Genomic DNA, 14634 nt, shown 5'->3' on the forward strand with positions numbered 1-14634 from the left:
CTATACACGCTCACTAGCCCACCACCACGACCACTGACCCTCGGTTGACTAAAGCAATCATATTGAGGCGGACACAGTTCAGCTAGCTGGCTATAGTCATTCATCTGCAACCAGGATTCAGTTAAAAACATAAAATCTAGATTTGCAGACAAGATAAAATCATTTAATATGAAAGTCTTACTTGAAAGTGATCTCACATTGAAGAGAGCCATTTTAAATGTGTTTGTTCTGGGTGCTGGAGTTGGTACAGTTGTCCTAATCCTTAAGAGATTACTATGATTTCTGTGTGGGATGTGCACATTTCGGTTTACTGGTCTATGCGTGATGATGACAGGAATAGAAGTCTTTGGAACAGCGCTGGGAGCAGACGGCTTTACATGCCAGCAGGTGGAGACAGTTGTTTGTGGCAGTGAGGCAGAGATCTGTTCAGTGACAGGAGGTGTGTCCAGGTGTGCTGCATGAAAAAAATATCATCACAGAGTACGGTCTAGACCTGCTCTTTTATGAAAAGCGCTGTGAGATAACTGTTGTTGTGATTTGGCGCTATATAAATAAAATTGAATTGAATTGGTAAAATTGTCACGCATAGTCGCCTAAAACGCCTATTAGCATGTATTTGTATGATTTTCTTTAAGTAATTAACAACGATCGAATCTTCCTCCAACCACTTTAACTTGAGTCTCCAAATCTTGTCCTGTCATATTATCATATTATCGTCAGTCGTGGCTGCAAGATTGGGAGACTCAAGTTAAAGTGGTTGGAGGAAGATTCGATCGTTCTTGCTACCTTTCTTTATAATGAGTTATAATGAGTTGAGTTATAAGTTCCTCTTTTCTTTTAGTAGTTTATATTGCATTTAACACAGCAGTGCTGGGCGATATAGACAAAAATAGTAAAATCTTTATTTAATCATTATTTTGATTATTATAAGTTTAAAGGCTGATTTTTTGCTCCTGAAGAAACCAGATGGTTAATTGTGCTTTTAAACTTTTCTTTAAGGTCAGGACATGACAAACACTTGATGCCAAACAGCAGCCTGGTATCAAACAGTGAATCACTTCACAAAGCTGAGGTAAAACATTCAAAACAACAAACACTATATGCATGAGAAAAATAAAGTAAAATCTTTTTTCAGTCCCTTTTCCTCAACACAATAAATATCCTAATAGAAAAGAAAGTGCTAATTCGTTTGTGATTCAAATAAATTAAATCAAATATTTATTGGACATTTGTTATCGAGGAAGATTGTATCATGATAATTACCATTATTGTTTTATTGCCCAGCCCTAGTTCACGTTCAGAAACGGACACTATCAGTTCACCAAAAACCTGAGCATGAACAATAATTGGCACTGTTTGAGCACATTTATGCACAACACTGAATGGACACACTGTCTAGGCTCCTGTCTGCACTGTTAAACTTTTGGATTTTATTTGCAGAAGACTGCGGCCGATACATATTTCCACCCAAGTAGTTGCTGTTTTTGTGGTTATCAAGGCATTTACATCCATGTAGTCATGGTGTCCCTGACCACCTCCAGAGGTCGTTTTGCTGATTGGATCACAATCTGTCCTCAATGCGTCTCAGGTGCATTTACACCTGCACTTTCATGTGGTCAAGTGCTACCCGAACACAATCACCCAAAATACATTTCAATGCCAGATGTAAACAGCCTCTATGTTCCCTGATTCGGAATATGCAAAGTCTTTTACATGTGGTGAAAATAAAACTGCCAAATGTGGCATTGCGTCGTTCATTAAGAGATCAAACGCGCATCTCTTTTTTTTTTTTTTAGATTTGAGGTCTTAAATTTATATTTGTTGAGGTCTTAAAACGTCTTAAAAAGCATTAAATTTGACTTTTAAAATTGTGCAAGAACCCTGTGTAAGTGGTTCTGTTCTTTCTCTCTGTTGTTTGTATGTTGTCCGCTCTGTGGTGCAAGATTCTGATGACCCCTAGCTTGTGTTCCAGTGGGTGAATGTAAATGCTCCCTATTAATATAGCGCCTTCACATTCACACACATTCATACACTGGCGGAACAGCCACCAGAGGCAATTCAGGGGTTCTGTAACTTGCCCGAGGACACTTCAACATACACCCTGGGGGAGCCGAGGATTGAACTGCTGATCTTCTGATTAACGGCCAACCCACTCTATCTCCTGAGCCACAGCTGCCCCATGGTGGGGTGGTGGGGGGGGGGAATCAAAAAGTAAGTATTGATTGATCCATGTGTGGGTTTCCTGTACACCCCAATTTGCAGGCTTCTGTCCTCTTCAATGTGTACAGCACAGTCCAGGTGTGTGAATTGTCCACGGAGTTGATGTGTTCTGTGAAGGCTTGTACTTCTTGGGTTTTAATTTTGACCCAAGTGTCATCAACAAATTGGTGCTGTTCCTCTGAAGGAGTTAAGGGCTTTACCCTCCACTTCTTCCATGTAGATGTTAGTCACAATAGGTGACACTGGTGAGCCCATGGCACAGCCATGCTTTTGTCTGAAGAATCCTTCGTCATATTGGAAATAGGTGGTGTTTAGACAAAATCCAGGAAGAAGACCAACACTACAGGGGATGAGAAGAAAAAGGTCAAATGCAACACTTGCTACAATTGACAATCCTCACCACTAGATGCCACTAAATCTTACACACTGAACCTTTAAGAGAACTTAACTTTGATTAAGAAGTAATAATAATAATAATAACTTATATTTTTATAGCGCCTTTCACATGACCCAAGGACGCTTTACACGTAACTACAGAGACAGAACAATAAAAGTCATTCAGGGTTGAATGTCTTTGTAAAGAGGTCGGTTTTTAGAAGGTTTTTGAAGATGTCCAGAAAGGGAGCATTTCGGATCTCTGTGGGGATGGAGTTCCAGAGGGTTGGGGCAGCGATGCTGAAGGATCTGTCCCCAAAAGTCTGCAGTCTGGTGTGGAGGACAGAGAGCAAGCCCTTATCGGTGGACCGCAGGTTTCGCGAGGGGGTGTGGGGTGGAGAACGTCCAGTATGGCATGGAGAGGTTTACAGGTGTAGAGTAGGATTTTGTAGGTGATGCGGAATTTGACCGGGAGCTAGTGAAGCTGAGTCGGAGCTGGAGTCTCTAAAGGTAACAAACTGTTCCCTATCAGAGCGGTATGACTGGAACCAGGAGAGTGCTGAACCGGTGAGGCCAACACATTCAGATAGATGGTTGAGAAGGATGGTATGGGAAACTGTGTCGAAGGCTGCTGAGAGATCTAGAAGAATGAGGATGCTGATGTGTCCAGAATCAGCAGCGATGAGGGGGTCATTAGTGATTTAGATGAGGACGGGCTCAGTGTTGTGGTGCACTCTTAAGCCAGATTGAAGGGGTTCATATAGATCATAGTGGGACATGTCTTGATGAAGTTGGGCAGCGACTGTTCTTTCCAGGATTTAGCTCAGGAAGGGAAGGTTGGAGATTGGACGGTAGATGTTGAGGTCATCCGGGTCTGAACAGGAGGGCACCAAGCCAGATACCAAAGAGGTGTTTATGATGTCCACCATGATGGGACAGAGGACAGAGGGTAGGGAGGCATGCCTTGACCAAGATAGTAGGCTTGTTGTCCAGTGAACAGGTGGAGATCTTGGCTCTAGTAACCAACTTAACGCAATGGGAACGGACTGACCCGGTACGGAGGACGTAATCGATTTTCGCTATTCTTGTTTTTTTCCGTCCAAAAACTGCGGCGCTTTGTGTCAAAGATCGTCTGGCGGGCCGCCATCTTGGTGAGGTCGGCTGCGGTCTTTAGTTTCGTTTGTGTCACGAGGTATGAGAGCCGAAGAAGAGTGTAGTTTGGCGGAGGCAAACTTTATCGGTCTGAAATCGTCTCGTTGAGACGAACAAACAGCCCTGTAGGATGTTCTGTTCTCAAGCTGTGAGCCTGTAAAGCATGGGAGTGCTTTTGGTCATTTATATATTTTTTTTATCAATATTTCAATGTTTTGGAAGCTTTATGTTATTTGTAACGTCGTTGTATGGAGAGAAATAATGTTTTGAAGATAACTACCAATAAAAGTGAACATATAAACAGTAAATATTGCCAAAACATGGATATTCGCCTGGTATATTTTTGAAAGATTGTGTAATAACTGTTGTATATCAGTTTCTTTTCATCAAATTTAAAGTTACAGTTGTATTGTAGGTGTATTAGAAGATATTCAGGTGCATTATAGTTTACCTTAGGATGGTTTTGATGGTTTATTGCATCAAAATAAAGCTTTTTTTACCAGGCGAGGATGAAAATATTAAATTTTTTTCTGTATTTCATATCCATGTAGTCTGTAATGGTAAAATAAATATGTTAATCTACAATGGATTTATATTCCTTAGTTTCTGACCTTTCTAAGGAGACCAGAATTATGCATCTAGGCCTAATGGTTGAGGAGATATTACTGATTTATTTTGGATATGTTATTTTAGGCGTTTTTTCCTAGAAATAGGTGCCAGGTAGGAGGTGGTTTTAATGACTTGAGACGCGTCTAGAAGGAGGAAGGAGGAGTTTCAACCTCAGAGGTTGAGCTGAACACACACACAGGCACACTTCCTCACTTCCTCAGCTAAATACAAATTGTCCAGTGGCCAAATTCACTCGCTTTCTGTCTAAACACACAAGTATGCACACTAATGTAGTATACAGTAATATAAGATATAAGGACCACTCCGCATGAGTACTATTTTGCTGATGATACTTTGAATGAAGGATTTTTACTTGAATTGGAGACTTTTTACATTGTGGTATTTGTACTTTTACTTAAGTAAAGGATTTGTATCCACCTTCCATCACTGAATGACTTGAAGTCAAGCAAACTTGCTGTTTGCATACAGTAACAAGTGTGATAATTTTTTCTCTCTCAACTTTAAATAAGCAAACTGACAAAAGATAATGTGAATGAATCCACGTTTCCATCCACTACTGCAATGCAAATATTAAGTGCCTGAAGATAAACAGCTGGTGGTGGTAATGCTTCAGTCAGGTGTAAACCATTTCACGAGAAGATGGTGCCAGTGAGAATGTAACTAAAAGAGCACTAGTCAAATCTCTACTGGTGGAAAACAACACAGAAATCTTGATACATGTCTAATGTTTTTGTCCGCCATGGTTTTTTGGTATCCTCTGAATCGTTAGTTGACCTTTAAGTCACATGCTTCATGTAGATCATGATTTATTTGCTAGGTCTCTTTTCCTTGCACAGCATGTATAATAGCAGGAGCTTGAAAATAAAGCAGCTGAATGGAACGGTGACACACACATAGGTTCCTTAAAGCAGGATTTCTGAATCTTTCGAAATCCAGACTATTGTTGGTTTTCTGTCCTACCAGCAAGTTAATTGCTTTCAACTGGCCACCCATGTGTAAATCCTCCTTGATTGGCTTGAATGAAAACCTGACTCCCCATTCCCCAACATCCACCTCCATCTCACTCTATTCTGCCATTATATCCCCTAAACACTTCTTCTTCATTATGACTTACGTTCAATTAAATCAGAATCAGAAAAGAATGCTCACAGAGGAAGAACTGAGGTAAGGACACATTTCACTCCAACATCACTTTCTGTTGATACTTAAGAACATCTACAGTATGTAATATCATTGGGCCAGAATTATTATGCGGTAAATATTTTGGGGGTTTGAACCCACAACCCTTCTTGTTGGGAGGACGTTTAATAATTCGTCTGGGTTGGGGCAGATAAAGAAGCATCCACACGAGTTAAAAATGTTATGACTCGACCTAAAACATACAGTGTAAAAATGATGTTCATTTTCATGAGGCCGTTCAACTTAAAAACTTAAGTTCAATTGCTGCCTTAAAAATGTGAGTACACTAAACTTTAAGAAAAGATTGTTTTCAACTCATGATGTTATGTTATTCAAGTTGTTTAATTAATGATCATTAACTGTTGACACTGTGAGTTAATACAACTATCGATTACAATGTCCATGCCAGGAAACATGCTTTCTCTTGTCAGACAAACATACAATTCTATTGTATACCTATTCAACTCACATTTTTAAGTCAAGTTAGATTAACTTGGACATACAAGTTCATTTGCTGCCTTCAAAATGCAAGTTAACTCAGATTGAAGATTGTCTTTGTTTCAACTCACAAATTCAAGTTCATAAAGTTGACCGCGGTCAAAATTTTATAGAAGCACAGCGCACATCCCCTCCTTTCTGAAAATTGTCTGGAAATCTTTCCACTTCTGGTGGTCTTTTCTTGTTTACCACAATAGTGTCTATAGTTTGGGTGGAATTTGAATATATGATTTATCTGCAGTGCATAATTAGTTGGAATGAGCAAGTACACCACTAGTCTGAATTTGGTATGGGTCAGTCAGAGTCAGAATTGATCTTAAGAGCACTGTTTCTGATTACAAGAGAACTTGTTTTTTTTTTTTTTTTAAGGTTCCTATATTCATAGTTTATTAGAAAACAGAAATTGACACATTTTCCTCTGATGATACTTTTACAAAGTATCTGTATTCGCTCAGCACTAATAATTAGTGTATGTTTCTCTCAAACTCAAAAGATGTAGGTACTAGGCAATTTCTTCTTCTTCAAAGTTCAAAAACTCATACACTTGAGTTCAAAATCCAGAACTTGTCAGAGAACTTTGAGATAAAAAGAAGTAGTAAGTTGACATAACTAAATGGGTCTGTAATGTTTTACGGTGTAGAGAAGAAAAAGAAGGAAAATAATAGAAAGAACTGGAGTTTCCAGTGAGTTCTGAGTTCAGTGAGAGGCTGAGCTGCCAGAGAAACACACACAAAGGTGCACTCACACACACACACGGTCGATGCTAGCTCGCAGCTAACATCTGCTGTTCGAGGGGAATCAACATGGACTGCACAAATGATCCAGCGGTCAAATTAGCTTAAATAAGTGTTGTTTTCTCTCTGAACACACCTTTAAAAAAACCTTTAAGAATTTCCTTACGATTCATCATAAAAGTATTTACGTGCACATAAGAGGTTATTCCTTAATGTATTTCTTACGTTTTAACATTGTGGTGCTGGGACATGATGCAGCCCCTCTGCGAAATAGCATCCCTTTGAGAGAACTGTCTGGAGACATTACGGATCTCAGTAATTAGAGCAGTATATGTTTTTCCAATAATTCCAAGATCCGTTGAGCTACACTGCAGATCACAGGCATGATGAAAAGAGTAAAAGCTAAGCAGTGTCAAATTCTTCAGAGTAGCAACTTGTTTTTGAAAGAAGCCCTAACATGTCTGTCTACGACAGGGAGTTGTGAGAGGAAGATAATTTGACAGAAGAGAAAGCAGCAGCAGCACAGACTGATACTGAATGACCTGGTGAAGTCCTGGATGTTCAGTTTCTGACATCTGGATGAAAAACACGGACATCATGATGTCCTCCAGCACATAGGAAGCCCTTTGAATCACAAGTGTCTCCTTATTAGAGACAAAGTGTTACAAGTGGATGGGAATATGAACGAGAAAATAACTCTCTAATAATGAATCCTGTCTCAATATACATTTTAATAATTCAAGTGATACTGCTTGAGGCAATATGTAGTGCATATGCTATTATGTCATAGTTAGCAGTAAAGGCAATCATATTATGAAAAACATGCCACAGAGAAAACATCTCGACAGGATATAAAAACAGTATCCCTTTGATACAGTGTTGAATATTTCTTTGCTCTCCACCAGCATCAGAAGCACTGAAGTTGTATCATGAGTCTACACACACACACACTAGGCTGGTGTGAGTACATACAATGTAAATATAACATCCGGGCTGCAATGTGCCATCTTTGTTAATCCTTTTGAGTGTAAGTGCTGTGTGGAGATCAAGGTAGACTTGTTATTTCAAAAGCTGTCTTGCCTTTAAGTGTTTATATCTAGTCACCCTCAGCTGAGCAGTTACACTGAATGACATGAATAGAAACAGTGCAACATAAAGCCACTGCTTTATGTTGCACTGATTCACTCTTTGTAAAAGATGCGCTGGAAAAATGTTGACTTTAGTATTGACATCTACAATACTGCAATGCAAGTTTAAGCCTGTTGACCCTCGTTTCTCAATTAAGTTGAGCCAATCAACGATATCAGCTATGCCTGTTATGGCATGTAGATAGTCAGTGGACAGGGAAGAGACAGTTGTATAGCCTTGGCGTTCCTAGATGATTCTAATCTGTCAAAAGATCCACAGGAAGCAAGTCTGTGGCAAACTTGCTACAAGCCACATACACTGCCGCGAGCAGCATACCCTGAAGCCAAAAAAAGCTTTATACAACATTAATAATTATTGGTAATTGGCAGTACTCCTCGGCAGCACGGTGGTTCAGTGGATAGCGCTGTGGCACTCACAGCACAAAGGTCGCGGGTTTCTTTCTGTATGATGGATGGATGGTATTACTCCCCAAGATCTGTGAACAGTTCCCTTTAAAGTCTCCGACCATACCAGCGATTGTGAACTTCTAATGCTCATTTTACAGAAAACAAGATTGTTGGACAAAGGAAAATGGTGGGAAACCTTTGCTGTAATTAAACACTCACCACTAGTATGGCAAACTGTTACTTTTTCATCAAGTTTGTCCTCTATATGCTTTTAGACTAAGCCTAATTTATTGAGTTATTAAGTGTGCATTATCTGAATGCTATAATGACCATATTAACATGCTAAAGACTGGCCAAGCAAGATAGTTTTTATACCTACACATTTAGAATAACTAGAAGTTACTCTGCGGTCTCTATGTGTGGCCATTTTCCACAGTACCAGAAGCATTTTTGTTGTCTTCATGTGACATTTAAATACTGCATCGTATGTAAACTAATTGATTAGTAAGTGAAAAACCACATAACTTCTGTACTCCTGGTTTTTCAGAATCCATATGTGTTCAAATTTAAAACAGGAACATACTGTAGACCATCATATTATTCTAAACTCTTGGAGCTGTTAGTCAACTCTGCTTTGATCTCATGAAATTGAGTGTTAACATTCTATAAAGTGTGTGGATTTTTAGATCAATATTAATTACACTCGAGTTAACGTCCCCAGTAACATGACAGATAACTGAGATTATTTGCACATAACCAGATTTTCATGATCTTCATTGACAAAGAGTAAATGGCTTAGATTACTGTGATATGGATACTTTGTTAGCATGTCCCTGTTTGTTTACTGTCAGATAAGATCACATTTTATTAGAAACAATAGCATGAAGTACAGAGCAAAATCAAATTATGTTCAACATTGTGCTGCAGAGATAAATACCCTGCAGTCAGTAGCTCTTTGCATCACATTAATTCTTTGGCAAAGATTAGCATTATGTGTACATGAAAGTAAAGTCGAGTCGTTTGTCTTCGAATTGAACCCTTCACTAGAAATTAATTGTTCTCCATTTGTTGAAGAATAGCAAAGAATCTGACTCTGTCCGGACTTCATTTGTTATAATTACTGTGTCCATAAAAAACCAGAAGAGAACATATTCTGATGCGTGGGATAATTTGAATCATTTATCAGATGCTGCTGCAGTCAAACTGCTCGCCAGTTCTACTAACATCAGTGGAAATCAAATTCAGCTGTGGAGTTAGTGGGCACTTTGTAACTTCATTATTATGATTATTATGAGTAGTAGTAATAGTAGTAGTAGTAGTAGCACTGTAGCAGCAGTATGTTATTGTCTAATACCAAATAATCAGTAGACATAAAGTCATGATCAGATTCCAGGATAGGAGTAGTGAATAGTACATTTCTGGTTTACTATGTTGTGTTTTTACTACCCTTGAGTATAATATGTGTACTCCAAATGGAGGGTTTTAACCCCTTTCTTTTAAAGTTAACTTTGGTGTGCGTTCTTATACAACTAATAGACCTCATTTACACTTGTCATTTCAGACGTCACCAGTTAAAATACATATATATAACACATATAGTTTGATTTACTTTTGTCTACACCTAATCACAAAGCTATGTGTCTCCATTTGCCAGATCACAAATCTGACTGCATCTGTCTTGACTTCCACGGGTGACGCTACAACTGATGCTGTTCGGTAGAAGCAAAAGTAAAAATGGAAATAAAAATAACTGCAATGAAGTTAGTTAGAACAAAGTGATTTTAGCGTCAGATTTCAATCAGTCTGATTTTCAGTGTGCACAGAAGTTGCGTTAACAGTTGTGAGTGAACATGCTCTTCAGGACAATCAAGTAAATAGAGTTTCAAAGTTCCTATTTCTGTATCTGAACTTACATCAGTGTGTACAGCTGTGCACGCTTGTTGCCAAGTTATCGTTCTGTCGCTATATTGATGGATGTATCTAGGTGGCAATACATGGAGGAAGACATTCTTAATCCCATCTACAAAGCTCTGATTGGTTGATTGTTTCTCCAACTGGTTCAACCCCCTGTCAACGGGCACAACACCAGGGGCCTCATTTATAAAACTGTACATAGAAAAGACTCGTACGTACAAAACACAGGAAGTGTGTGTGCACAAGTATATTCTGATTACAAAATAGTGCACACGCATGTCCTATTCCGATTTCCCTTTATAAATCACAATCAACGTGAAATGTGCCATATGTGAGCGAGCTCCTTGTCTCACCCTTTAAATGCCCATAGTTGCACATAAATGGTCAGTGAAACTAATACATTTATTAGTACGTACTGACTGCATGAAGAAAAGGAGGCAAATTCTGTCTTTTTTCTGCGCTGCAAATTATCTTAAATTATGTTTTTTTTCCCACGGAAAATCAATCAAATGACTGTTTGTTCAGAAAGGCTTTAAGCCTATACTACTCAGAGGTAATATTTCGATATATTTTACACGAAAGTATCCATTTCAAACATTTCATCCATCGGCCATTTGAGTTGCTATTTCTCATTTCTCCAGTTTATGTGCATATGCCTCAGAGTTTGCGTGGAGGACCACACATTCTCCCCGCAAGTTTGTTTTTTATAGATCACAACCTAACAGCCCTGTTTTGTATGTACGCACCATTTATAAATGAAACCCCAGACCTGTAGAAATTGCTGCTATCTGCCACTGAGTACTGAAAATGCATGACTATGGGCTAGTATGTAAAAATAGGCTCGCTTGTCCTTTTTTGATTCAACCTTTCCCTTTCTTAAAAAACAGTTATATCTCACTGTGCTGTGTGCAGCTGATTTAAGTAAATTTTGACCCAAATCTTAGACATTTTTGAAACAAAATCGCACAAGAGTCACTAGAAAGTACAGTATTTGCTTTCCTTTAATAGTAATGGGACCTTAGGGGACCAAGATGAACTTAACAGTCAAAACAATGGAATCACCCCAGGTGAAAAAGAAATATACTTAAGTAGCACTTTTTTTTGGATGCACTTATTACATTTTAATTGTTACAAAATGATTTCACAGAACATTACATTTAGCTGACACTTTTATCTAAAGCAACTTACAATTGCTATGCATGTCAGAGGTCGCACACCTCTGGAGCAATTAGGGGTTAAGTGTCTTGCTCAGGGACACAATAATAATCCTTATTTATCCTTATCTACAATGGTAGATGTCTCACAGTGGGAATCGAACCCATGTCTCCCACACAAAAGGCAAGCATCTTATCTATGCGCCATCACCACCCCATTGTATTATATTAAGTGTATATTAAATGTGTTATTTTGGAACAACTTAAAGTATGTTAAGTGTCGTTTTAGAAATACTTAAAGTCAACTTTAAGATAATTGCAATATATTTTAACATACCTTGTTGTGTTAAAATGGACCCACTTTAAGTACCTTTACTGTAATTTAAATATACTTCTTTAAATTGAACTTAAAATATCCTTTTGTGCAATACTTGAAGAACAGTTTAAATATATTTTAAATGTGTTCCCTGAACATTTTTATTATGATTTCAGTGAATTAGTAATTTATTACTAGTATACTCCAAGAGCCACTATTAATATCTTGGGAAGCTTTATGAAACCATTCAGTATAAGAATAATTAATTATTAATGCATTAAAAATACCTTGCAAAATGCCCCTTTTAATAAAAATCAGTTAAAAAATGTATTTTTTAACACACATACAGACAACTAAAACACTTTAATTTTGTGTACATTACAAAAATAAATTCCTGTACATTAAAAGGTACAGCAGCATGTATCACATCTTGAGCAAAATAATCAAATAAAATAAAATCAGTAAAATGATGACATATGACCAGTATTACTGAAAAGTACACTATACACACCCAATCATTAATGTTACCCATGGGGGTCCTTCATGCAGTTTGGACACTGGGCATGGCTCAGATGACCTCCCGGCAAGCAATCCGACTTCTGACGCCATATGCGTCACCCTGCCCAGATTCAAATACAGGTCTACAGGGTACCAAACATACAACTTTCACAGCAACGCCAAAGAGCCCGGCTCGTTGGTATGGCAGTCCAAGCGCTTACTCAACTGTAGTGAAGGTACTTTGTCACAAGCATACAGTACAAATGGTGGAACCAAACTGAAACTGAAAAATGTCACAATCCTTATCCTTGGAGTGGAGGGTCGGTATCTTTGAGTAGGACTCGTTGCATTTTCTGCGACTGCAGACTCTATGGGATTTGGAAACTGCTTTATCACACAGCATCTGTGGAAAGGAAAACGAAATATTTTGTCTATATCAAAGCAATATTACCTCTAATTAACTAACTACCACTGTGTGATTTTTTATTTTGTTTTAAGTTGCTGGGACACAATATGACATCATGTCTAGCTGTTCTAATAATGCAAACCGTTTAGGTTCAGGTGAAATGGTTTTCCACAAGGGACCCCTCCCAGTTAATGCTCAGTTCTTCCATTACAACATGATCAGAAACATTACATAAACACTACTGTACATTCAGCCAAGGAGCTGGATATGATAAAAGGTTATTAAACAGGTACAACAAATAAAACATTCAGACTTGCTTAACAACTGTGCTGTCTACATGTCATTTCACATTAACACAGCAGTCAATTTGTGAAGTACAAAAGTAGTCAATTACTGGCAACGATCCCAGGAAGCTCTAAAAGAATAGAAATGCAGTTGCAAATGAGTTTAAATATTCAGTTATGCCAGTACTTCCACCTAGTTTAGTTCTTCATTTGCGTATCATTATAAACACTGTAATTCTATTCTTATAGCAAATCTTAATTATTCTTTACTTAATTTTCTTGAGCTAAGGCAGGAAATTCCAACTCTGGGTTGTTTAAAGTTGGCAACGGGTATAGGTTCAACTTTTAAAAGTTGAATACAGAATATATGACCATACAAATATACATAAAGTTGACCAGTATTATATATAACATCACATGGTATTATACTGTGTAGTCAGCCATTGCAGGACACAAAAACATTATAATTATATTATCACATACCCGTGTAAACTTTAACATTGCTGTTATAACTGAGTTATTGGTCACTGTAATGATTAACGTTACCCTCTCCATGGTTGCAGTGAAGAGAAATCTCTAAAAACAGTGTACCTTTTAGAATGAATTTATACAAAAATGACAACTGTGGTGATCTCTTTACAGACTACATGTGCTGGAATGATGATTATAGTGAGTAATAACTTCCTGTAAACATGGACATGTGAGTATTAAGGTAGACTATAAAAATGTGAACCTATTCTTTAGCACACAGAGAGCAACATATTAACTGTTTTTATTAAAGACCTCACTGGTCATTTTAACAGCAGAATTGAGGGCTCATACACACATGTGCACAGGCCTGCCTTGTTAAAATCTCATGCATCAAATTCCAGCAACAGGGTTAGATTTTACATTACTGAAATTTTAGAAACATTAAAAACTGCCGTACAGCAAAAAGCAATACATTCCTGTAACGTTAATTACCTTACTTTTTTAACGTGTTACTCCCAACACTATTTATAAGGCAGACGAAAGTTGCTGTCTCGATTATGAAGCTATTAAAATGCTGACTAACAAATATATTAATCTACTTGCTAGCATTAGCTAATGCACACCAGAGCTATCCACCAAGGAACATATTTTCAAACCCAGAGTGAGCTCAACTTTAAACTTACACAATTGTGTTGTCTTGCTAACAATAATAACGTTAAACTTACCAAGAAAAAAGATTTTTGCTGGCAGTATCTGCGTCTGTCCTCTCCTGCTTGCACGCCTCTTTGGCTCTTTACACATTTAACTTCTGCAGGGAGCTGACCGAATATTCTTCTCTTCTGTGTTCTTTTCTTATTATGTCTGTGGTGTCCACATTCGCCAAGTCCGGGTCGGTAAAGTAAAACAAAGGAAACCTGAGACACAAAATGATTTCTGGCCAGAAATAGCTTCCTTCTCAACAACAGTAAACACGTTAACTTTCGTGAAGCGGAACTGAGTTGACACTTACATTATATACATATACTAACATTTGTTCTGGAGAGTTGCGGAGACACAGATTTAATCAGTTTTTGTTTAATTTTGGAAGGAACAGTGGCTGTTCCCATAACGTAACGTTACACATTTACAGCAGCGACTTAATTTGCAGCAATTTTCGGGAAATATTAATGCATAATGTGCATTGATTACGATGTTGACTACACTTATAGTTAGTGTATTCTATCCTGGGAGTGATGGACAGACAGCGTTCACAGTGTGGTCTGTTGAAA

The sequence above is a fragment of the Micropterus dolomieu genome, linkage group LG11 (assembly GCF_021292245.1).
Source record: "Micropterus dolomieu isolate WLL.071019.BEF.003 ecotype Adirondacks linkage group LG11, ASM2129224v1, whole genome shotgun sequence".
Taxonomy (NCBI): Eukaryota; Metazoa; Chordata; class Actinopteri; order Centrarchiformes; family Centrarchidae; genus Micropterus; species Micropterus dolomieu.